This window comes from Toxorhynchites rutilus, chromosome 3, assembly GCF_029784135.1.
Source record: "Toxorhynchites rutilus septentrionalis strain SRP chromosome 3, ASM2978413v1, whole genome shotgun sequence".
NCBI classification, from domain to species: Eukaryota; Metazoa; Arthropoda; class Insecta; order Diptera; family Culicidae; genus Toxorhynchites; species Toxorhynchites rutilus.
The window spans coordinates 145,288,061-145,315,753 of NC_073746.1; the positions used below are offsets into that span (position 1 = coordinate 145,288,061).

General features: G+C 38.8%; 1 protein-coding gene across 6 annotated transcripts in view; it reads left to right on the forward strand.

Annotated features, from left to right (window-relative positions):
• The window catches only part of LOC129773113 (uncharacterized), a 281,523-nt gene that overhangs the window by 20,395 nt on the left and 233,435 nt on the right, over window positions 1-27,693 (forward strand). Inside the window, exon 1 of one of the 6 annotated variants that reach the window (XM_055776671.1) lies at window positions 6,234-6,288. The exons of the other annotated variants lie outside the window; for them this stretch is intronic. The gene's annotated coding sequence lies outside the window, so the exon portion shown is untranslated. Of the gene's footprint in view, window positions 1-6,233; window positions 6,289-27,693 lie in introns of those variants that run through there. 6 annotated transcript variants of the gene reach the window in all.

Here is a 27,693-nt window from a genome sequence, read left to right on the forward strand (position 1 = left end):
CACTGAGTATTAAACGAGAGGCATCTTCCGTGCATCGCCATTCAACAAGCATCAAACACGCGATGTACACAGATGCACACAGTTGCAGCGATGAAAATGAAACATCGCGAGAATGACCGTTTATGAAAAATCGTTCCTCGACTCTCGGTCAAAACCGTCAACAAAGATAGGAGCTTGTTGCATCAGAACACAGCCGATGCGTACGAGAGCAAATACGAATGGCAACTGAAAGTATCGAAGGTATGTTATTCACATGTACATGGAATGATCAAGTTCTAAGTTTCGCGCAACGAAAACAAGCAACACACACAAAGCCAAACACTGATGGCCAGGAACGACCTATAATCATTTACACTCTTCTCTTTTTTCGCCTGCTCTGCCGTAGCTCGGATGGTTATGTTAACCCTTTGCGCTCAGAATTAAAATTCGTTTAGAAAAAATGTAAACTATTAAATCGTTGGTTGATGTATTTAATATGATTCCTTGCTGTGATGGCTGAGAGCAGACAAACGACCGAAAAGGGTAAATTGCAATGCCAGATGCACTTCAAGTGAAATATTCGCTAGCGTTCACAGCTCGAGGGGAAACATAAAACACAAAACTAGCAGAATAAGCGACCTTTGTTGTTTCGAGCACAGAAAAATTCTGAGAATTTTCCTCAGAAGAGTTGCAATTCTTATACGCTACCGGCAGCTTACTTACTACTCGCGGGTGGAGTTTACTTCGCAGATATGATCTTTTCGCTATCCCCCTTCGTTGTTTCTATTCTAGCGGCTGCATAAGTTGCCCGTTATTGATAGCTCTGTTCCGGAAAGCACGCAAATGGACAGAACAAGTGTATGGGAAAATGGGAACGCTTCCAATTTTCATCAATATGAACCATATACAGACTATGGGATTGTAATGTATAGCATATAAAACCAATCTTAGAAAATTTCCGATTCGATTGGTATGCAAATTGTTGAAATCCATTCGCAGCAAAAATAGTCATTAACGTTACTTTTATTTCATAAAAACGTAGACGTAGTCCTACGTCAAAATGAGAACCAAATTGCACGTAGTTTACTGTTACAGTATCGGCACCATAAACACTATTCACAAATTCGGCGGCCTGGCTTGCATTTTCGCCTCTATAAATATCTAAATTTTTTCTTTGTTTTTCTTTGTTAACTTCTATTGTTAACATCCTGTAATTCACAACTGAATGGAACAAACAAAACAAAAAACAGCAAAAGATTTTTTTCAGTATGAAATATCCTTTACTACGAGCCTTAACTTGAAATTGTATGATCGATATTACGCGAGATATCAATCACTACACCCAACTATCGAGAAAACAATGGATTACTTTTTCCCCAACCTAATATATAAATGCGCTGCTAAAAATCACTGTTAAAATATGCGAGAGTATCCTTGCTGGTGGTTCATGCCATCACCCCAACCAAAAATTATTGCAACATTCGACGAGCCAATGGTCATGATAGGGAAACCGCAGTCAGCTGTTCCGTTCGTTCGTATCGATTTCGATATAGGGGAACCGCGGGTAAGACGGACTGAGGGGGTATAATGGACAGGCGGTTGATTTGTATAGTTGCATTATTCTACATGTTATTCTATAATATTTGAACCGTCCCATGAGAATGAATATTGATCAAAAAATGGAATAGGGAAACAAAAACCGAAATTTTTTGCGGCTTCGATATTAAGCATTTTGAGTGGTTTAATTGCAAAATTGAATTCGCTGATGGTTATATTTCGGTTGGTGAGTTGACAGAGAGGCGACATTAGGTATGTACGGAAAAGTAAATTCATTCGTAAGTGGTGAATTTAAATTATTGAAATAATTGCACTGGTGGGGTTGAAATGGACAGTCACATCCATAATCACAACCGATGCATGATAGAAAGTGAAGGGAAGATGATGGTGATGTTGGATTAAAGAGGCTTTAAACTTTTCAGTTCATTCGCCTCTAAAAAAATGAAGGGAAGAATATTCAACTCTTTTTTATATTGCTTTCTCTTTTTGTTCTATTTCAGTTACTGGACGCACAAACACTGAGAGAGAGCGAAATTATTCCTCTCGCGAGCGATAAACTTCTATGCTTCGTATATTATTAACACTTCGACGTCCACACGATTCGTAAAAAAATATTCGCTTGGCGCCCGCAGCGCTAATTCGTATTACTTGGCCGCCCGTTCTTGACATTATCGGGAATTCATAAATTGTAAAGTTTTACTAATCTCATCGTTAGTTTTCATAAGTTCTCAACCCTGTTCTCCTACTTTCATGACATTTCGATGATATACATACGTAAAAATTACAAACCTGTCCATATTCCCCCCACTAGATGTCCATGCGGGTAATCATCGAAAAAATGTTCCACTTTTCGGTCTGTTTTTATTTTAGTAAAAACATTGAAAAACATTCGGTCGATTAATTCGAAAAACAGTATATTGAAATGCAAGAAACTGCATTTAACTTTGGAGAAACATGAGTTTCGAAAGATATAATTGAAGTTCTTTTTAAAATGACGGAATTTCCCCACCTCCCTCATTTAAAAAAAAATTAAGACTTGTTGGGCGTGTGTAAGATATTGTTACCTTAACAAAACCCCACCAGAATGCAAACGATACTAAAGTGCTGTTGTCGGCCACTGAGATACTATGCGCACGTAACCACTGTGGTGTCGCCGGACGCCAAAGTGTTAACCTGTCCATGTTCCCCCCACTACATGTCCATTATACCCGCATCGATAAAAATGTTCTATTTTTCGGCTTGTTTTAATTTCAGTAAAAAACATGGAAAAACACATTTTTATAAAACATTTAGCCAATTATTTCGGAAACCAGTATATTGAACTGTAGGAAACTGCTTTTAAGTTTTTGAGAACATGAGTTTCCAAAAATAAAGTTGAAGTTCTTCTTAACATGTCCGTTTTACCCCAATTTCCCCTATGGCTAAAATCTTGGTTCAATGCACCACGCAGCGTTCGAATTCGAGAGAATCTTCCCCTTGTTTCTCGAACGCTTCTGTGCCGGTTTCGCCATTCTGTTCAGTTATTGCAACTTGCTGTTGTTTTCGTTGGTTCTGTTGGAGATTTTTTTCCCCACCAACTTTGAAGAATTGTTGAGAAAGCTATACAATTAAAACACTACGAAGGTGTATACGTCGGTGCGTTTTTTTGTTATTCATAAGCTGTGGTTGTTTTCCGTTTACGAGCAACAATTAAATCGCATGATATTTTTTGTCGGTGGAATTGGAAAATAACCGGAATCCATTATTGGTTAACAGGGTTGATTCTCTGCGTTCTTCGCTTCTAATTAGTAACTGGACTTTCGAAAGAAAAGTGAATTTTGATTTTTTGTGCAAAGTGAACTCACGAGTAATGCAATGATGTGTTCTTCGATTTATTCTATTCGCGCTTCGTTTGATTTCAATACTGATTATACCCCTTCCAACTTTGCATTTCGCACTGCAATTCATTCTTGCTCGGATGAAAATAAGTAGGTAGCATGAACAAAAAAAAAACACAGAAACAACATAAACGATACAATTAGTGAAAGGGGGTTAACAAACCCTACACCCATTAGATGGATTACTTACTCTCGCACTTCGGAGAACATTCGCAAAGCCGCATGTATTTACCGCAGGTCGTCGCGACGATCTTCGGTAATTTATGCGCTATCACGAAAATGCGCACAGTTACGGCAATTTGCCAGACGGTGAAGAAAAGCCTAACTGCAAGTGACTGGTCCGACGCCGCAAGAAGAACGACCGAGGGTAAAAAAAACCCGCCGCGAAAATTGTAAAACATCATTTGCACATAAACACGATTACGCATTCATTAAAGACACTGAACAACATGACAATTTTCTGGCGAAACGCGACGGATAATGACGACGGTGCGAGAGCGGTCTGGCGGTTGCTTTCTGTCGAAAAGATCATTCCTCCCACCTCGCACAAAGAAATTCAACAGATTGCCTAGGGGGCGATGACGGCATAGTGCATAGGTACCAGGGTAACCTTGAGAAGTGGTTTTTATAATTATGGGAGACGGTCGGCTGAGGTTATATAATCCTCTCGTGATGCATCAATCCAAAACGGTAACCAGCAGCAAAAGTTGGGAACGCGCAACAGCAAACAAACAGCAACCAGCAGAAAACAGACACCAAAGCGAACAGTAGAGGCCTTTGCAGTAAAACGCACCCCCAATGACAGAGATCATGACATCGCGTGAACGGAGCGAATGGATCAGTTTCATGTCGCACCTTCCGACAAGAGCTCACGGAAGGCATTCCCATGATGGGGGTTGGGGAATTCTAGTGAAATATTGCCCGATTGTGAGAGGTGGTTTCCACTGATATGGACACACTGTGAGTGTTCGGAGTGTTGTATAAAATGATATAAGAATATGATTTGTGCACCCCCCCAAATTCAGCATAATTTATTGTTGATCAAGTTACTGATATTTGAGGAGCGATACGATAAAAAAAAAGTTGGGCGATTTTCTTGTATGTGGGTGGCCATGGAGCGAAAAGTGAAAATTTCAGCATAGGAGAACTTCAAACGACAAATTTTAACTCTTTCGTCGCCCCGTCACACAGATATGGGTGGCACTTTCCTCGTTCAAATTTAATAGGATTTTCAAAAATAATTTGACACCATAGGCACCTAAATGTAACTATAGGATATGTAGAAAAATAATAAAATCATAATCATATTAATATAATGTTTGTACTATACTTTTTATCAATTTATAGTACAGAAGGTTCGTACTGGAGTTTTTTGCGAAACCCGTATAATATAACTTTGGCATGTGCTATTGACCCATTCCAGCGTGACGTGACAACGTTTTGACTCACTAAAAACAGGTTTTTTCTCGTTTTCATGTATAAAACACATGACTTCCAAATAGTAAACGATATTAAAATGAAATAGAGACGTGACAACACCTGTCTTTTTGCGGTTTCCGACTTTTGAACAATTATGTTGTGTTTTCAGTTCCGTTTCAAAACATACAAATATACTTTGTTCTATGATTTGTTAACAAAAAATGAACGGTGATTTCTGTATATTCAGTTTTTCAAAAAACTCGCAAGAACTTTGAAAAAATCGGCATGCATTTTGTGACGTGACAACGCGCTCTGTGCGGAAAAACAGTCTCCTCGAATGGTTGTCACGTCACACAATCAATAAGTTGTATTAAATAAGAATTTCGTCGTGTTGTGGAAAGCTATATACTATTTTTTGTGTTTTTTATTACTCTGAATACTTTTCACTTTCCCCTGAGATCTCTCCTTCCCCTTCTAAAAGTCCATCCTATAGGGGAAGGTGGTCCTAACGCAACCGGTGGTCCTGAACCTACCCTCCTTTGTATTTCAGGGACGGTGCTTCCTACCGTATTTTCAGTGGTGTCAAATGAAAGGTTTCACAACGCTGACAATTTGATAAAATGGTGACTTTTCTCTGGCTCTCTTCATTCTAGCGTTTCAGCACCGTTTTTTCGTTTTCATCGCTTCAAAAACAGAGAAGAAATTTTAGATTTAGACCTGTATAGAAAATGAGTTCAGTGTTATTTTAGATTGCGAAGCATTACAAAATAAGGCAATTTTAATTGCTACTATAAGCAATTAAAATTGCCTTATTTTATCAAAATCTTATATTTATCAAAATAAGCTATATAAATTGAATCTACCTGGTATCTGTAGTACACGGCATGTCGTTATTTGGGAAAAGTCGGGGTGGTCCTAAATCGACCCTCAGTTTTTACACCCTGATTGTTTACACATTCTCTCTGACGCTTGCCATCAATGGCTCGCACACGCCAGGTTCATCGAGTGACGCTCACCACCGGGGGAATGCATTTGATTTTGCTATCAGATACTTCTGATAAACTCTTCCTATGTATCCGTGTGCATGTGCGCAAGGCATGTGCGTGTTGAAGATGTCTTTGACTTTGACGTTGACTTTGATCGTTAACCGTTAACGTTTGTGTGTGCATTTGTATATGCACTTCCTTTGTCTATCTCCGCACGCGTCTCTCTAGGGTTCTCTTACCACTCAAATATTATCTCCCTTTCTTTTAAATCCCATCTGCTCACTATCAAACTTTATTCTCCTTTTTCATTCTTCTTCGCGTACCCACGGTTATATGCCAACGTTACCATTTACCATTCGTATTGTGGGATTTCATGTCATTTCCGGTCTTTCAGATCCGCTTTTGAAGAACCGGAAGTCACCATCCTCAATTCCAAAATGACATCGGAATACGACGTTCGACTTTCGCTGGTAAGACACCTGCAACCAATACCCAAATCGTATGGGATTATATTCTATATTCATGAATCTACGTTCATTTATTGTTGGCAAAACATAGAAGAAAGTTTGATTTGTTTTGTTTTGTTTTGAAACGGAACTGAAAATTCAACATTAATGTTCAAATTCGGAAACCGCAAAAAGTCGGGTGTTGCGATATCACAAAAATATTTGACTGACAACAAACCAATCTAACTATAAAATATTCTCCAAGTGATGATTCTTGTAGGAAAGTTCCTCAATTTTACTATAACTTCACGCTGGAATGGATCGTATACTTTGCGTAACGTGACAACAACTTCTGAAGACAGTTGTTTCTCCTCTATTTGTGGACCGATCTTAACCAAAGTGTGTGGGTTGTTGACCTTCATTGTTTGCTCGGAGAAACCCAAGTATAAAAATGTTTGAACTTAGGTTCATCTGATAAACTAAAAAAACATCATTAAACGTTAACATCGACGTTTCTGATGAACAGGTATAGATGAAGCAGGATCACGGCTCTCTAGGATATCCTGGACGGGGAATTTAAGATTGTCAGCCTCGTACCCTCAATACTATGGAAAGTTGAGAGAGGGCAGCATGGAACCGGATACACGACCAGACAACATGCTCGATGTCCTGGTAGCCATTGCCACAACCACAAAGATTGCTTGCTGCGAACCCAATGCGATAAAGATGCGCGTTTAGGTAGTAATGATTAAACATAAACTGAGATAGAATGCGAATGGAATCACGACCTACATTCAATCCCTTGAACCATGCACTCGTCGAAACCTTAACGATAATCCTGTGTAACCAACGGCCGAATTCATCTTCACTCCACTTACGCTGCCAACTTACGAGTGTGTGTTGAGGAGGAATGTGTAATTTTCATATTTCGGACACTTTGTAATAATATCTTGAAATGCTTAATGTCCTTATGATTTCACTATTAAATTAATATCACAATTGATTCTTTAGAGTAACCCCTTGGTTTCACTATCATTCTATATGAGAATTACATTTGACTAATAGCATAATATAACATGGATGTAAAACGTAGATTCATATAACGCACCAAAATATTTTGAAATCTTGTATAAATAATACACATATTTTTCAACTACAGACCAGCAGATAGCTATGAGGGAAGCTGATTAATTGATGGACAATGTGCAACTGGATAAACCTCTTACAGAAAAAACGATGAACCGTGTATCCTGGCAACTCATCAACTCACTGTATGAGTAAGCCCCACGTTACTCCTGCAGTGGCCACAAACGAGTCTTGGTATATGTTGTATGAAGAAGTAGAACCTGCGAAGAAGTTGATTGAAATGACGAAGCGCCAAATCACTTGGGGAATGGAAAAGGAAAACTGAGTTGAAACGAGAGAAAAAAAAACCAAACACTAGCTAAGTTGAGGAAGCAGGAAGATCAAATGAGGCAGAACGAAAAACGTGAGAAACTGTAAAAAGAAAAACAAAGGTGAAAATTCAAGAATTAAGAAAGCGAAATTGGTGCAAAACGAGAAGATAGATAGATAGAAATAGAAGAAACTATGTAACAAAAATTAAGAATCAAGATTCATGCCCTTTGAATAACCTTCAATTATTTTATTACTTTCAACAACAAATAACTTGAATTCAAATATATAAATATCATTGAAGCAATATAACCCTAACGGTATTTTAAACCATGATGCTACAAAGAAACATCAATAAACGACAAGCATTTTGGGGGGAAAATACGGGAAGAGATAAATGCTTGCAAATATCACAAAAGAGGTTGTTGAAAGTTATTCAGAGTTAACTCAAAAAACAAGTGGTAAAAGTTCCACTACAAGTTTGAAAGCCATCAATGGTTGTAGACAATTTTTACGACATTTGTTTGTGCATGGAAGGTTGCAGTACCCTTTTAGACAGGCCAGGTCGTTGTTATTTCCGCATGTTTAATCATTCGTAATTGTACATAAATATAAATTGAGCTTAAAACCACAAGAAACCGTTATGCGAACAGAGTGTCCTCTCTGTCCACTCTGTCCGAAATTTTATTTTTTTTATGAATAGTGTCCGAAGTTTGATTCTTATTCGCTTCAACTGAAAAACTTTTTTTTTTGATTAATTTTTATGTTTTCAATCAAATAGGCACCAAAGTAGAAAACTTAAAAGCATATTGAACGAGTTTATTAAAAATATCAATCAAATATCACATGTGCATAAAGTTCAGATCTGTCTTCTGAATCATATGCCTTAAGCGTCCGAAATATGGTTTAGAATGGTATATGGAATTTGCCTTTCAAAGAGTGTGCCTTTTGAAGCGCCCACCTTAGCTAGCGGGTCCGCTTTCTCATTTCCTGGAATCGAACAATGGGAGAGAACCGGTAAGGTAATTTGGAAAAAAATTTCGACCAAAGCACTCATTAGTTGTTTTTTTCTTGTTAAGAAAACTTTCATTAAAACGATAGCCTCTATTGAGCTGAGACTGTCTGAAAAGATAAAATAATGGTCGATTGGTAATGTTTCAATGATCCCTGGAGCATAGTATATCGCATCCAGCTCAGCGACATACACGAAACAAGGATCTCTGAGTTTGAAAAAGGCACCTGAATTTTTAATTGAAAATACGAAGCGAAGCCAGTGAATGAACCATCAGTGAAGAACATTCTATCAGATTTAACTTCGCTATATTTCTCCGAAAAGATCGGCGGAATTACATCGGAACGTAGATGATCTGGGATTCCATGGATTTCTTGACGCATGGACAGATAAAAAATGACAGAATTCCCGCGACACCTCGGTTCCTGGTCTGAGCCTCGGGAACCTTTGAGGTTGGGCTCTCAAGGTCTTTTTTATGATGGCAAGCTCGAGCTTGAGGTCAATCGCTCTCAGGGTCGGCTCTTCTGAAAGCTGATGAAGGGTCGGATGTGTAGTATGATAAAACGTGTATATATATATTTTTTTTTCTTCTTTTTATTATTTAACCTCTATAAACCTATGTGAGTGTCGGTGCCAGGTGTGTCCTCCGGTTGGATCTCGAACGTCGTTCGCTGTCTAACTTGTCCGCTGCTCCTCTCGAGATACGAGATTCAGTTCCGGGGTAGAATTAATCCCAGAATAAACAGGTCCTGTTCACTCAGAGTGATAGAGAGTTTTGCAAAGGTCCCTTTTTTTCGTTTTTAACCCTCCTGTACTCGCGTGTAAAATTATAACACGTATACTCGCGCACGGTGTCACAGACCGAAAACTGAACTTCTCAATAATGTTTCCATTCTGTATTTTTCAGACTTTATTGGCATTTATATGAAGAAGAGGATATGATTGAATGAAAAAACTCAAAAAAATATGTTTTCTTCTTCTTTATTATGTTTTAAAAGTCATCTAGTTCAGTCTCCTCAAAACAGGGTAATTTTTGATACTCCAACACAAATAACGAAATTCGAATTTTTTACTGTTATTAATTAAAAGTGAGGAACTGAATATAATTCATGGAAGTATAAAAAGCTTTAAAATAATATAAAAACGTATCAATCGATTGTGGTTTCATTGGAGTAAGAATCAGAACATAGCATAACAGCATGCTCGAAACAAACATATTTTTTACATTTCATGCAGTTGTTGCGTGTTTTCGGGTATTTTATCGAAGAGCAGAATGTATAACGACCTTCTAGATAATTACCAGATGATAAAGGTTCTGGAATATAAAGTTTGCATATTTCTAATATTCTTAGTCTCTGTATTCTTGGTAAATTAAGAATTAATGCTTTTTTTAGATGGGACATAAAAATATGATATAAAAGGATTTCTAGGAACTTCCTTTTCTTTTTCTTGTTTTCTTGTCGATATTGTTCATTATAAAAAAAATATCCCCGAAACTATAACTGTTAAAAATTACCAGAAGCCACCGATTAGTTTATAGTTTACTGTTTACAATTCTTCCACAAGTGAAAGTTTTTCACAAGTTGGTATATGTATGACCATTATATTTATCGAAAAACTATACGAAAGTCAAATATTTATATTTTGCTTTCGAACATATGAATCTAACGACGAATAAATCGACGAATTGTTAATATATGGATCCGTTCAATCCATTTACAAAAGAGACTGAAATCAAATTAGAATAGTCCGGTAATGATCTTATGCATTATATTCAATAAATATTCCACGTCACTAACATTAATTTATAAATTTTATTCAACAATATTCTAGAATATGAAAAAAGGCACTTGTCCAAAAAAGTTACTCCTATACTAGCGTCGGTGTGTCAGACCGAAAGTGTTAAAAAAGTGGCACACGTCCCCTTTGTACCAACACATGTGATACGCTAAACGATGGCGAACGACGAATGACAAAGCTAGAGAGAATCGCAAAGTCGTAGTGTTGATATTTTCTGAGAAATGAACGATTTTTTGATTTCTCGGTCTGATAGACCAACGCGCGAGTATAGGAGTGTTAAAGGTAATCGATGCATATCTAATTTTTCTATAAATTTCTACCACTTTTCACACTATATTATTAATTGAATTTTATAGTTTGAATTAACTTATTTATCATTTGCTTTTACACTCTCTTTAGCTCCTCTCTGTCTTTCTTTTATTCATTGTTGTTCATTCTGTATCTCTGTCTCTACTTCCGTGGCACTGTCTCCATTCTTTTATTCCATCTTAGAGTTTGTGTGTACTTGTGACTTAACCTAATCCCTAACACTGGATAATGTCGATAATGTAATGGATAATGTAACCTAGTCCCTGAAACTGGATATATGTCGTTGTTTCGTACAGCTTAATGAGGTCTCCTGGATGGGCACCCCACCATTTTCCGGTTATTGTTTGGAGAAAGTTAATTCTTTACTGGCATTTCTGTTTCAGATACTCAATGTGTACATTTAGGTACATTTAGAATCAAAATATACACCCAGATATTTGAAAGACATAGAGTGCATGATTTCGATCCACTTGTCCAAACGAAGTAGGATCATTTCCTCGAATAATTTACGAATACAGGATAACTTTGCAATCGGCCTATACAAATTGTGATCGAAAGCTGGCTTGTTGGGGTTTCGTATGGCTATCACTATCACTTGTCTCCAGTCATGCGAGACAGTATCCAGCGGCAGAAACTTGTTGAACAAGTTCAGCAAATGGGCCGGTGGCTCCACTCGATTATCCCTAAGGTTAGCCTCAAACCATGGTTTAAAAGTCTGGACTTGAGTTGGGACTTTATTCGCACCTTCTCCCGACTCATGTCCAATCACTGTTCGTTAGATGCGCTACTCTTTCGTATTAATCTTGCCGACAACAATCTTTGTGTTTGTGGCCAAGGTTACCACGACATCGAGCACGTTGTTTGGTCGTGCGAGCTGTATCTTGCCGCCAGATCGAATTTAGAAGACACCCTCGGGCTAGAGGAAGGCAGCCCAATGTGCCGGTGAGAGATGTGTTGGCTCGGTTAGACCTTGATTACATGTCCCAAATATATGTATTCCTTAAAGCTATCGATCTTCGTGTGTGATTGTCCTTATACCCTTAGTTTTTCCTTTTCCTTTTCCTTTGTGAGAGGTCGGATCCCTTCTTAAGAATAAGATGAAATGTAAATACATATTAGATATGAGATAGGTTTAAGAATTGAGTGTGATGAGTGTGATTGAGAGTGTGAGTGTGATCATTGTCAACATATCCTCATATCCCCTCCTTTTCCTGAAGAAAATATGTCACCCTTCTAAACTCGAGTCGACTGCGAGTAATCGGTTTCCTATATTATTAACATTAGAATTAAGGAAAAATGTATATATACTAGTAACAATACAATAAGGAGTTCGGCTCCTTTAAACCTATGTAACTGAGCCTGTAAAAATAAACGATTTAAATAAAAAAAAAGGTCAGCAAATGTTGTTTCGTAAAGTAGAAAAGATTCTTCAATTAGTTGAATTCAATCTTGTCCAACCTCGGAGCTTCTAATTCTCATAATCGCTTTGAAGCGGTATGTTGCGTACAACGTTTTGTGCAGGAACGGAATCGGGACAAATCTTCCTTGCAGATTTGAAAATCCAACGTTCCTCGCTTTCATTTGTATGATTCCAGCCACACATTCTCCTAGCCGTATTCTAAAAAGTGCTCATATCGGTCCCCTTGGCAGACCATTGACGAACTTCCACCAATATCCACGTTTGTTTTCTTGCTTCAATCGAACCTTTTAGACTTCTAGAGCTTGGTACTTTCGAAACTATTCCACTAATCCAGTTTTACTGATTTTTTCCAAAGCGAACGATTTTTCAAGACAGACCTTTGAACACTGAAAGTGGTAGCTGGTACACGTCTCTTTTGAGCGAAAATGAGGAAGTTCATGCAGCAAAACAATTTTTTCAGATTTTCCGTCCGCAAATTTTGTACAGTAAATATTTCTCGTGAGGTCATACGCAATATCGACTGACTCACGTGAACTTTCATTCATTGGCTGTCGATGAAATTATTGGTGGGTGATCACTACCGTGGGGATCTTGGATTACCTTCCACGTGCAATCCAGAGACAACGAAGAATAGCAAAGATATATTAGGCTGTCAAAAAAGTCCTGCGGTATTTCCGCGAGGTGTCGTTGTAAGCGCGTAGTTCTAGTTGTATTCATTGTATCGAGTGATACTATAGCTTGTTGGAAAGGTATTTTTGCGCGCTATAATATAGTCCTTGACAGTGTTTAGTTTGGTTAAGTCGTTCGTGAGTTATAGTGTCGCAAATATGGAGCAAAATAAAGAGAAAATCCGACATATTTTACAGTACTACTATGACAAAGGCAAAAATGCATCTCAAGCTGCCAATAAAATTTGTGCAGTTTATGGACCCGATACAGTTTCCATTTCCACCGCACAACGATGGTTTCAACATTTTCGTTCTGATGTAGAGGTCGTCGAAGATGCGCCACGCTCCGGAAGGCCTGTCGTCGAAAATTGCGACAATCGACAGGCCTGTTAGCCGGTTAGCCGAGAAAGACCGGCATAGTAGCATCGGCCAAGAGCTGGGGATAAGTCATCAAACCGTTATTAACCATTTGAAGAGGCTTGGATTCACAAAGAAACTCGATGTATGGGTGCCACACACGTTGACGCAAAAAAACATCTGTGACCGTATCGACGCATGTGAATCGCTGCTTTTTTTTTTTAATTCGTTTATTTTTACAGGCTCAGTTACTTAAGTTTAAAGGAGCCGAATTCTTAAATATAATTTTAAAACTATATATATATAAACAAGTTTCTTACATCTATGGTTAGTAAGGTGGAAAACCGATTACTCGCGGTGTACTCGAGTTTAGAAGGGTGACATATTTTTAGGAGAAGGATGGGATATAAGGAAATTGTAACAATGTTGATGAACACTCAATTTATAAATCTATTCGTATATCTATAGTGTATTTACATTTCAACTTAATCTACTATTTATAGCAAGGGGACGAATTACCCGCAAAGGAAGGAAAGGAGGGTATAAGGATGTAGGGGCAATCACACACGAAGATCTATAGCTTTAAGGAAAACATATATATGGGACATGTAATCAAGGTCTAACCGAGCCAACACATCTCTCACCGGCACATTAGGCTGCCTACCTCGGGCCCGAAGGGAGTTTTTTAAATTCGATCTGGCGACCAGATACACCTCGCACGACCAAACAATGTGCTCGATGTCGTGATAACCTTGGCCACAAACGCAGAGATTGCTGCTGGCAAGATTGAAACGGAAGAGTAGTGCATCTAACGAACAGTGATTGGACATGAGTCGGGAGAAGGTGCGAATAAAGTCCCGACTCAAGTCCAGACTTTTGAACCACGGTTTAAGGCTAACCTTTGGGATAATCGAGTGAAACCACCGGCCCAATTCATCTTCATTCCACTTGCGTTGCCAGTTAGCGATGGTATTTTTGCGGACTAAAGAATAAAATTCATTGAAGGCGATTTGACGCTGATAAATATCGCCTTCAATTGCACCTACCTTTGCTAATGAGTCAGCCCTCTCATTACCCGGAATGGAGCAATGTGAAGGGACCCAGATAAAGGTAATGACATAACAGCGTCTGGATAAAGCACTCAAAATTTCTCGTATTCTCTCAAGGAAGTACGGCGAGTGCTTTTCCGGCCTCACTGAACGGATAGCTTCGACAGAGCTAAGACTATCCGTTACAATGTAATAGTGTTCAACAGGTCGTGAGGCGACGCTGTCCAGCGCCCAATGAATTGCTGCCAATTCAGCAATATACACTGAGCAAGAATTCTGAAGACTGTGTGAGGTGCTAAAAAATTCGTTGAACACTCCAAATCCTGTGGACTCGTTTATAGTGGACCCATCAGTAAAGTACATATTATCGCAATTGATACCCCCATACTTTTCATCGAAGATCGTTGGAGCGATCCTCGATCGTTGGTAATCTGAATATCCATGGATATCTTGCTTCATGGACAGATCAAAATGCACAGAGGAATTGATGTAGTCAGGGAAACAAACACGGTTGGGAATATACGAAGAAGGATCAACCTGCATGGAGATGAATTCATGATATGAACTCATGAATCCGGAGTGAAAATTTAGCTCGATCAGCTGCTCAAAATTTCCGATCACCAATGGGTTCATGACCTTACACCGGATGAAGAACCGAAGAGATAATAAATTGAAGCGATCTTTTAGTGGGAGTAGGCCTGCCAAAACCTCGAGACTCATGGTATGCGTTGAGGGCATACATCCCAACGCGATACGGAGACAAAGATACTGAATTCGCTCGAGTTTAATGAGGTGTGTTTTGGCAGCTGATTGAAAACAGAAACTGCCATACTCCATCACTGAGAGAATAGTTGTTCGATACAACATTATAAGATCTTCTGGGTGGGCTCCCCACCAGGTGCCGGTAATTGTACGGAGAAAGTTTATTCTTTGTTGGCATTTTTTACTCAGATACCTAATATGGGCCCCCCAAGTACATTTGGAGTCGAACCAAACCCCAAGATACTTGAATGACATAGCATGAGTGATCGGTTTACCCAAAAGTTGAAGCTTTGGTTTTGCTGGTCTATGCTTCCTAGAAAAAACCACCATCTCTGTTTTCTCCGTGGAGAATCCGATCCCTAGCCCAATGGCCCAGGTTGAAAAATTGTTCAAAGTATCTTGTAAGGGTCCTTGCAGGTCGGATTCGTTTGATCCTACGACAGACACCACTCCATCATCTGCAAGTTGTCTTAGGCTGCAATTTTGTGTAAGGCAATTGTCGATGTCGCTTACATAGAAGTTGTACAAAAGGGGGCTTAAACATGAGCCCTGGGGGAGGCCCATGTAAGAGACCCGACTTACTGCCGAATCTCCGTGAGAAAAGTTCAAATGTTACTCACAAAGCACGTTATATAACATATTATTCAATAGAGGCGGCAGACCCCGAGAGTGTAATTTGTCTGACAAAACCTCTATTGAAACAGAATCAAAGGCCCCCTTTATGTCCAAGAATACTGAAGCCATTTGTTTTTTTTCGGCGTAAGCCATTTGAATTTCTGAAGAAAGCAACGCAAGACAATCATTCGTCCCCTTGCCCCTGCGGAACCCATATTGTGTATCTGAGAGTAGGCCATTCGTTTCAACCCATCGATCAAGGCGAAACAAGATCATTTTCTCCAACAATTTCCGTATACAAGACAGCATTGCTATTGGGCGGTACGAATTGAAGTCGGATGCGGGTTTTTGAATAGCTATAACTCGTACTTGTCTCCAATCATCTGGAACAATATTATTCTCCAGAAACCGATTGAATAAATTCAACAAGCGATGTTTCGCCACATCAGGGAGGTTTTTCAGCAAGTTGAACTTAATTCTATCCGATCCCGGAGCAGAATTGTTACATGAGAGCAGAGCAAGAGAGAATTCTACCATCAAAAACTCGGAATCAAGATCGCACCTACCTTGTGGTATATCTCGAACAATTTTTTGCACAGGAGCGGAATCAGGACAAACCTTCCGTGCAAAATTAAAAATCCATCGATGTGAATATTCTTCGTTTTCATTCGTTGAAGAGCGATTTCTCATGTTTCGAGCCACTTTCCATAATTTTTTCATTGACGTTTCTCGTGACAAACCTCCCACGAAATTTCGCCAATAAGCACGTTTTTTCCCTTTGATTAAGTTTTTAAATTGATCTTCAAGGGCTAAATACGTTTGAAAATTTTCAGGGGTTCCACGTTTCCGAAAAGCTTTAAATGCATTCGATTTTTCTACATAAAGCTTGGAACATTGGCTATCCCACCATAGATTGGGAGGCCTTCGGGAAATGGTGGAACCTGGGATGGGTTTCGTTTGAGCGCGAACCGCGCTGTCATAGATCAAACGAGAAAGGAAGTTATACTCCTCCAATGGAGGTAAACCATCTCTGGAATTGATGGCTAGAGCAATCGCGTCCGCATATTTTTTCCAGTCAATGTGTCTTGTGAGGTCATATACCATGTTTATAGATTCAGAAGAATTCAACCCAATGGTGATGGAAGTGAATCGCTGCTGAATCGTAACAAAATCGACCCGTTTCTGAAGCGGATGGTGACTGGCGATGAAAAGTGGGTCACTTACGACAACGTGAAGCGCAAACGGTCGTGGTCGAAGCCCGCTGAAGCGGCTCAGATGGTGGCCAAGCCCTCATTAACGGCCAGGAAGGTTCTGCTGTGTGTTTAGTGGGATTGTCAAGGAATAATCTATTATGAGCTGCTTCCCTATGGCCAAACGCTCAATTCGGACCTGTACTGCCAACAACTGGACCGCTTGAAGGTAGCACTCATGAAGAAGAGGCCATCTTTGATAAACAGAGGCCGCATTGTCTTCCATCAGGACAACGCCAGGCCACACACGTCTTTGGAAGTGTGCGCCAGAAGCTACGGGAGCTCGAATGGGAGGTTCTTTTACATCCGCCGTATAGTCTGGACCTTGCACCAAGTGACTACCACCTGTTTTTGTCCATGGCGAACGAGCTAGGTAGTCAGAAGTTAGCCACAAAAGAGGCCTGTGAAAATTGGCTATCCGAGTTTTTGCCAATAAGGAAGCGAGCTTCTATAACAGGGGTATTATGAAGTTGGCATCTCGTTGGGAACAAGTCATCGAACAAAACGGCGCATATTTGACTTAAAACAGATGATTCTAACTAATTTTATGAACAAATGAAAATTCAAAAAAAATACCGCAGAACTTTTTTGACAGCCTAATATATCTAATAACTAATAACGTTATTGAGAATCAACATTATCATCATAGTGAAGTACACGAACGAGCAACGCCTAATAATTATTAAAAATTGCTACCGGAATTCGGAGTCTGTGGTTGTAATTTTGAAAGCGCTTACTCCAATTTTAAGCCGTAATAATCGTCCCAGCCGGCAGGCTATGCATAGTTTAGTGACCAAATTTCAGTCTACATTTTCGCTATTGAAACGAAAATATCGCAGCCGCAAGTGAATCCATCCGAAATTACCCAAATCAGTCAATTGCACGGCGTTCTCGAGAATTAGGCTTCTCACAAACCTTGGGCTACATCCTTACAAAACCAAATCGACTCAAGAACTTAAGCCACTTGATCATATGAAGTGCCGAAACTTCTCTGATTGGGCTCTGGCGAATCTTGAAGAAAATGATGTTTTTCATCACAAGATCATCTTCGGCAATGAGGCTCATTTCTGGCTAAATGACATTGCCTACAAGCAAAATATGCGTTATTGGTCAGACTCAAACCCACATGCGCTTCAAGAAACACCATTGCATCCGCAAAAAAATACTGTTTACTGGGGTTTTCATACCGAAGGAGTGATTGTCGATGAGAACGACTGTCATGTCACCGTCAATGAAGAGCCTTTTCGCGACATGTTGGGAGACTATTTTTGGTCAGAATTGGAAAATATTAACATCAATGATATTTGGTTTCAACAAGTCGGTGCCACTTGCCACACAGCGCACGTTACAATGGATTTATTGAGAAGTAAGTTTGGTAAACGTGTTATTTCGAGAAATGGACCTGTCGATTGGTCGCCTCGTTCATGCGATTTGACGCCATTGGATTTTTTTTATGGGGCTATGTCAAGTCACTGGTCCCTGCCAACAAGCCGGCAACTCTAGAAGAGCTCAGTGACAACATTCAACGCAAAATTCGCAACATTCGGGTCAAAATGTGTGGCCGAGTAGTGGAAAATTGGGTCCAACGGATCGAACCTGAATAAATTTGAACTCGATATCTCAAAAAACCTGTGTTTTATTAAAAAAAAAGTCGCCTATGATCACTAGTGGATCACAATTAGTCGGAAACCCAATTCAAACTTTATTGTTCTATAAATTCTATATGATACCCAATTTTAGATAACTTCGCGTTTATATCACCGTATTATATCATATTATGCAAATTTCGCCTACTGTTCACCACCAACGGCATACCGATTCTTGCTGAGCGCCAAAAGGACCGACATTAACCCCTCTCATTGGCCAGCTGTTGACTTGTGGTACCAGCTTATGGCTTAATCAACCAATGGCCAAGCGAAGCGAATGGGGCCCCCTTTCCTAGTTTGGAGCTATGCAGGGTTAGACCATACACCCGATGACTTTCTTTCATCGTGGACCCATGTGGACCTCAGAGGTGGAAGGCCTCTCGCAGGAATATATGATTGTCCTTTGAGATTAGTGTGAGTGGCTGAAGGCAATTAATCATGGTAGCTTTTTTTTTCCGTGCTCTCGCTTAGATGTTGCGGTTAAACTGCGGGAACGGCGCGCAGTGCGACCCTCTCCAATGTTTGCCATCTGATATCACGTAATCTTACTTAATCTAACGCCATCTTTCTTGGAAATAATTTCATCTTTGGAGTGTAGGGCTTATTAAAAATAATACCGACGAAAGAATACAATTCGTGTTTTGTAACACACCTACCTCAATTTGGAACAATCTCAACACCTAAACATCAAAACCTTTAGATGACGTCCGGCACGAAAGGCGATAACGAGTGGTTTTGCATTATAAATGCCCTCGCTAAAACTTCCTGTCTGCGACTAACGTATCATTTAATACAGATCGAGCTGAAACTTTATCTTGACGGATCGGTTAGGTAACTGGCGGGCAGCAACATTCACGACGCCAGATAAATTCGCCGTGACGTATGGGTGAAAAATGAGCCGCAATCTGCGGGTCTCGATCAACGGCAGAGATTTGAGTGAATAACTGATAGAATTCGAGAACGCATCCCGAGTCTCATTAATTCAATGAGTAGCCCAAACAGCCGCAGGCTTGGATGGTGTGTGGAACCGACAAACTATCGGCTAACGATTCCGACCTCTGGCCGGGCGGGGCCTCCCCCTATCTTTGTCCTTCCTTCTGTCTACGAACGTCGCGAAGGCATCCGCGGGTTGGAAGATGCGCGATGAGAGGAAAGCCAAAACACAACACTCTTCAGTCTGCGTAATGATTTGCCGATATGAATTGCGAACAACGCTTCGGCCTAGAGGGACCGTCCAATCTAACGGTTTCGACCAAAAGAGAGGGAGAGAGAGGTAAAAACTACATAGACTAAACAGATTATTAATAATTTTATCTATTTTCCGACATGCCGGGTGCGTGGCTCCGGTTCGACATGGTTAGTTGTGAAAATGTGGCAGAAGCCGAATCGCCTAGTCACGACTACGGTGGTGCTGCGCGGCCTTTGGATGCGGATCGCCGGTGGATCTCGTGGCCCTTTCGCGGAGGGAAACGAAAGAGAGTTATTGATGGGAGTTAACGCAATTTACACGATCGCCCGCTAATAGAGGTTTTAGCAAATGGACTGAAAATGCGTAAAAAGTTTCGCAAATTAAACGTATTAATGGGCACAGGATACAGCGCGAAAAAAGAGATTCATAAAAGAAAAGAACCAATCATTATCGGATTTCGAGTGGACGTACAAATTACAACCGTTGCGGTTCTCTGACAAGCGACATTGGTTGCGCGATCTCTCGGTAGGGAGATTGCATTTTTCGGAGCTCTGGGAGAGGAAAGGAATGTAGAATCCGATAGCTTAGCAACGGTCTTCTACCTTTAGTTCTCCGTCCTGTACCGACGAGCGGTCGAGTCGTCGTCATCTTCGGCAAAGCGGAAGCGCCAATGGCCCGATATATCTGATCTTAACACAAATCCGTTAAACCAAACGGTAAATGGTCGTTCGGAAATTTCGAATCTCGTACATGAATTGTTATCATATTTAATGACGATTCGAAGACAAGGATGGGTAACGGTTCGAGCAATTAGCACTAACGAGAATCGTTTTATTATCATTAGATAGCACTTTGACGATCTTCAACACAGAGTTGTTGTTGTTATTATTGTCTAAAATGGTGATAAGTTGTATATAGGAGCCATATATGTTGATGGACCTTCTTCATCAGACCATAAATTGATGTGACACACATTTGGAAACCACGAAAACGTTTCTACCGATGATTCTTTGAACAATTTCATTTGCACATTATGTTGACTGTTATGACTAATTATTCTTTTTTGTTTTTTTTTCTTCCAGGTGAGTGTGACGTAATATAAAAATTTCGTAAGCAGTATTTTTTTGTAGTGAAAAAGCTGAAAACATAACCTTCATGTGAAGGAATATACATCAAAAGAGGATTTCCCATCAATGTATGTATTTATAACAGTTTTCACGTGCTTTATTTATTTAACTTCTGCTGAATCAAATTCAACATACATCCAGTATTATTTGCATTCTCCATATCTTCCAAAATAACGTACATGTAATGTAATGATTATACATTATGTTTGGATTGGATTTTAGATCAGGACCATTAGCGTCATATCAAAAATGAATGTCAAACATTTATACATTTGTGTATCATTATTGGTTTGATTTAGAAAGCTTTCGCATATTTGCTGTGATGTGATTATGTTAACGCGAATTCTCAACCACTCGATGAAACGGAATCTCAAATGTATTTAAAATATGAGTGTGTATTCACATATTCGAGAACCCGAGGAGCGGCGGAAGGTATCCATATAGAAGGGAACCTGGAGAACATCTCAACAATAAAATAGATCGACGATATATGTGAAGATCAATCACGTCGCGTATTCTCAATACTTCACGACGTCGGAGGGCATTCATGGGCAACCTGACAACCTACACCGACAATGTATTCCGTGGCACTGCGTTGCAAGTTTTGAAACATGAAAATGGTGTTTTTGGGGGTTCACATGAAAATTGTCCTAAATTAACACTCTGGGACTTTTTTTTGGAATAGGAGGCAAAACATATGGTTCAAGTGCGATTCACATACAACATCCACGTCACGTTCACGTCCCGTCACGCCACGTTACGTCAGTTATTCTACCATGCAATTACAGGTCGGATTCGATTATATATTTTCAAATCCTTTACATTATAGAATCCCAAGTATTGGATTCGAAAATTAACGTTGAAAGTGAAATTGGATTATATATAATCGAGTCCGACCTGTATTATGAAAACATTCACATACACCGGCAACTTAACGACCCGTCAGCATACATTCACCGAAAACGGCCGGCAGGATTTGTAGAAAAGAATAACGGGGGACGGTTCCTTGGGTTTTTGTCTGGGCTTTGTGTCTCGGCTTTTGTTATTATTTTGGTTGTACAGTAATTTACACCTAATTCGACATTTATGTAATTGGACAGACTCGTAATGCAACACGTTTAATTTGACATTTTTACCTCTAATAGGACATTTTTGTAAACATTGAGTTCTGGGCCCAAATTATGGCCCCACATTAAAAGTCGCCACCAGTCGCGAATGTCCAATTACTGGTCACAATCGCCTCCAATGTGACACTGAGTGGTGCATCGGCAAATCATTCGCGCTAGCTGAGAGAAATAGTCTATATATTATTATTGTTGAATAAGGGTCGGGCTACGGAGTTTAAGCATTTTAATTTTTCAATGATTTACATTGAATTTTTCAAAATTTAGAGCTGATTCAAGGCATGCTGATTCGAAAGAGGGCATTGCAATTTAAAATTGTTGTAGGTGGCGACACCATGAATAACATTAAATAAATCATTCGTTTGACATTTGACGTGCAAGCATTGGCTGCATGTGTGAATTGGTGGAGATGTTCTTCTCCGTGACGTTCTATGTGAGTCGCACATTAGGGTGCTAATGAAAATAATCACCTAGATTTTTCATATGAAACTTCGTGCGAAATGTTGATTTACACAATAAAATACTTATTGCAAAATATTAGCTCAATCGGACTTCATTTACTATTGTAGCAAACGTTCAAATTTGAGTTTTTTGAAAACCGAAGGGGGGAGTACAGGAATTCGGTGTTTTAACTTTTTTTCATGCGAGATTTACAGTTATCTAAAAAAAAATCTAAATCGACTTTTCAGACGAGAAAACTATCGAGTGACAGAAAGTCATTTTTTAACCAAAACAAAATTTTCGAAATGCATTTGACATAAAAAAAAATTTGAAACCCCCAATTTCCTTGGGTGATTTTTCGGTTTTCAAAAATCCCAAATTTTACTGTGTGCGACACTTGTGAATGGATGTACATATTTCCTGAACTATAAAGAATCCCACATCGATATCCATTTTGATTAGATTCAATGTTTTGATAAGACAATCTTATGGTTTCTAACTATGCACATGACAGGTTCGGAATAAAATTAGTTTTAGTCTGTTACATTTTTCATAAACCCTTCAACAAGTTAGTATGTTTTTCACTAGCAAAGTTCTATCTAGAATCTACTGTGTGAGATCATGCAGTTTTTTTCGATAAATAAATGGTGTATTAGATGAAAGATTTCAATTTTTCAATTTCACCTTTGAAGGGAAGTGGCAACTATATTGCCACCCACAAAATAAAATATTTTTTTCGCTGCACTAGAAATATTGATTTAATATTTTGCTTAACCAAAGACGTTGTTCCGTTTTATTTTATAACTGCAATAAAGTGAGCTTACAAGAAAGCCACAAACATATTGCCACCAATTTTTTCAACTGCTTCAATAGTTTATTATTTATCAAAGGTAAATATGAGTTCTTCCTCATGTGAGAATTATGTTTTACTAAAGTTTGAGTCGATTTCTTGCCTATTTTCCACGGTTAATTAAGACTTAAGCGCAACATAAACATGTTCATTTTGATAAATCGTAACTCAAAAACGTTTTTCCCTAACTCAAAAAACGAAAAAAACTCGCCAAAAAAATATAAAAAATACAGCGCTCTTGGTCCCTAAACCATGTCAACTATAAAAAACAAATCAAAATTAATCAATATTTACGAAGAAAAAATCCATTTTTTTAATTTGTAATATTTTTATGTCAATATGTCAATCATCTGAATCGGACCAGTAGTTTAAAAGTTATGATTTGCTTTAAAAAAGTCATTTTTGGCAAAAAAGGGAGAAAAGAATATTTTTCGGAACTCCATAAAATGGAAATGGGCACCCTTATGAAAAAATAAAAGCATACGGAACTAAAATTTTGCCATAAGGAACATACCGATTTTCACGAAATATGAGAATCATTTTATCGTTTCGGAATGGAATGGCACATTCTATTATATGTCCACATATTCTTCTTCTTCTTCAATGGCACTAACGTTCCTAGAGGAACTTCGCCGTCTCAACGTAGTATTACTTGCGTCATTTTTATTAGTACTTAGTTGAGATTTCTATGCCAAATAACACGCCTTGAATGCATTCTGAGTGGCAAGTTCTAGAATACGCGTGATCACAGTGCAAGTCGGAGGAAATTTCTTTGACGAAAAATTCCCCCGACCAGAAGGGGAATCGAATCCGAACACCCGGCATGTAAGTTATGACGCTAACCACTCGGCCAAGGGAGCACCACATATAATCACTTTAAATCGATTTCAATTTTATTTACTGTATCATTCAAACTAAATCAATTTGTTTCCTCAATAATACTAAAGGGTGTGTCACATCAAATTGCATCACGGATAAAACGCTGTAGAAATTTAATTTTTAGGAATTATATCTTCAGCATTCGCTTATAATCAGATAAGAGTGTATAGATCACGTTGGCCATGCTTCACTGTCATTTTTTCGTAAATTTGGAAAAATGTCGTCGAACGAAAAAGAGCGTCGTGAATTAATCCTGTGCACTCATTTCGAGAATCCGGAGTTGTCACATCGGGACATCGGTAAGATGCTGGGAATCGTCCAATCCACTGTCAGCAGAGTACTAAAACGATACTTCGAGAACCTAACCATCGACCGGAAGGTGAAGAACGGCAAAAATGGATGCTCCGTCAGTGAAAAAGATCACAAGCGCGTAGTTAAGCAGTTTAGACGTGATCCGAGAAGTTCGGTCCGGGATGTCGCCAATAAGCTGAATTTGACAAGTTCATTCGTCCAGCGGACCAAGCAGCGGGAGGGCCTGCGTACATACAAGGTTCAGAAGGCTCCTAACCGCGACGAAAGGCAAAACATGGTGGGGAAGACGCGAGTCCGGAAGCTGTATACCGAAATGCTGACGAAGCCGCATTGCCTGGTAATGGACGACGAAACCTTCGTTAAAGCGGACTTTCGTCAGCTGCCGGGCCTGTTCTTCTCCGCAGAGGACAAATTCAGCGTTCCGGAGGAGATTCGCAAGCAGAAACTATCCAAGTTTGCCAAAAAGTACATGGTGTGGCAAGCGATCTGCTCTTGCGGAAAGCGGAGCGCCCCCTTCGTGATGACCGGCACGGTAAACGGGCAGGTTTACCTTAAGGAGTGCCCACAGAAGCGCTTACTACCACTATTGAAGCAGCACGAGGGCCCGACCATCTTCTGGCCGGATCTCGCTTCGTGCCACTATTCAAAGGACGTGTTGGAGTTGTACGAAGCCAACGGGGTCACCTTCGTGCCAAAGGAAATGAACCCGCCTAAAGCGCCGGAGCTTCGCCCAATAGAGAAATATTGGGCGATTATGAAGCAGGCCCTCCGGAAGAACCCAAAAGTTGTCAAATCGGAGGCGGACTTCAAGAGAAAATGGATTTCTGTTAAAAAAAACTACAACCTGACGTTGTACAGAACCTTATGGACGGGGCAAAGAGGAAGGTGCGAGCATACGGGCTTGGGCTCGAAGTATGAATAAAAAGAAAATGCCAAAAGTTGTTTAATAGTTTTTATTTTCCTGTCTAAAATTTTCAAAAGGATCGGTCTACTGAGCGAATTTCTACAGTTTTTTTTCCGTGATGCAATCTGATGTGACACACCCTTTACATCAGCAATTACTTTCTATAACAAGAAACGGATATGAATCTTTGGAATCGATTTGACTCACTTCTGCAAATGCCTCCCTATATGGATTCATCTTTGCGGTAAACGAATATTTAATCTTCGTGCATTGATTTTAATAATCGGTTGTAATTTGTAGGCCATAAAACAAATTACAACCGATTATTAAAATCAATGCACGAAGATTAAATATTCGTTTACCGCATTTCAAAGCTACATATTTTATATTTTATGAAATATCGGGCATTCATATTTTAAACGCAGTGAAAACGTAGAAATTAAAAATATCGCAAGAGTAAAAACTTTTTTCGCTCGGCTTGAAAACAAGTCAATAATAATTCAATATACTTTAATAATTAGATCTCATTTGATCCCATCCAGACCTTGAGCGTTCTAGTAGGACCTTCTTGTTCAGAGAAATTTTCGATTGCATGTTAAAACGATGAATATTTCATGAAATAACGATAGCACAGCAAATCTTTGGCACTTCTGAAAACTAGAAAAAAATCACGAACACAAGTATAAATTATTTCTTTAGCGAATAAAACGTTTGAACAGGATTTTTGTTGTGTTTTAGAAATATATACCGTAATTTTGCAAATATTGCAACAATGAATGCCAACTCGCATTTTTAGAATTCTGTATCCTTAAAACTCCTGCAATTTTCTATCTGAAAGTGCCTGGCTGGGTAAGGGAGTAAAATGTGCTTCAAACCAAATCACCAGCTCTATGTAAAATATTTTGAATAGGGTACCAAATAAGTAATTTTGCCTATTTTTTTGAATCCCTATGTCGTTTACCATAGGATCTATGGTGAAAAACATTCTCAATAGCTTCGAGATAAAAAAAATTTGAAAAAAATACTAAAAGTTCATCTTACTATGGTGTATTGAGAAATATTTTTCAAAAAATTTCATCAAAAATTTGAGTAGTGAAAAAAAAACTTGAAATATTGATTTTTTCGTAGAATCAAAGCTTCACTACTACTTTAGTTCGTATTCGAATGTGTTCCTACGCTCTTTCTTGAAATTTGTGTTTTTTTCCAAAATTTGGACAGTGTTGCAAATAATGTTTTCAAATTTCGTTTTATTTTTAGATTCTTGAGATCTAGTACTGGTTTTATTTATATTAAAATATGTTCGTTTGTGGTTTTTGATATTTGTAATTTCTATATGGTTCACTATAAGAGCTATAATGAAAACGTTATTTTTCTTTTTCCAGCATTCTTAACTCTCCGGTACTCGCGCACAAAATTGCTACTCGTATATTCACAGACTGTGCGTGTCTCTGTAATATTGCTATTGTGTATTGTTGGGCGTTATTGGTATTCACTTAAAGAAAAATATACAATTGAATGAAGAAACTCCAGAAAATATCTTTTCTTTAACTTAATTCGGTTTAAATAGTCATTCAATTCAGCCTCCACATTGATTCTCGATTTGTCAGACCGTATACGCAAGTATAGAAGAGTTGATAGACTTGGAAATGAAAAATTGAGAAAATACTCAAAATGCGTCTAATATGGTGTACCGCGACAAATAAGAAAAAAAATCTATTGAAAATAACATTTAAAAAAATAAAGTAATCCATTAGAACATAATTTCCATTCAAAGTAAGTGTTTTTAATTTGTGATTTTATTTCAGAATTTTTTAGCGTAGTGGGTACAATTTTTTTTGATGCAAAATTGTGGAATTTTTGAATTAAGTTTTAAGAAACAGTATTGCTTTGAAATCTGTTCGTACGTGTTTTAACGTGTGTCAGATAACTCCTCATTAACGCATGCTAAATACATTACAGCTTTCTTTTCGCACTCAATAAAGTCAATATCTCTTCTCTTTAGCGTTTGCTCCCTTCGCTTCACGTTCATTCACATCATTTTTCACACTGAATCGTCATTTCAAGAGCGGATTGAAACAGTAATTTATTCGAACAGATTATATTCAAATGAAAGTTACGTTGTTGTATTCAAAACGTACTCATTGAAACAAATGAAAACGATGAGGTTCAATGTTATCCATTAGGCCAGCATGAGTAAAAAGTTATTAGCTACGGGAGATTCTTAATTCCTATGAGTAGGTACTTCGTTTATAAACAAGAAATGAACAAACTGAAAACTAGGATCTGTGAATGATTACAATCGGAATGAATCAACAAATAT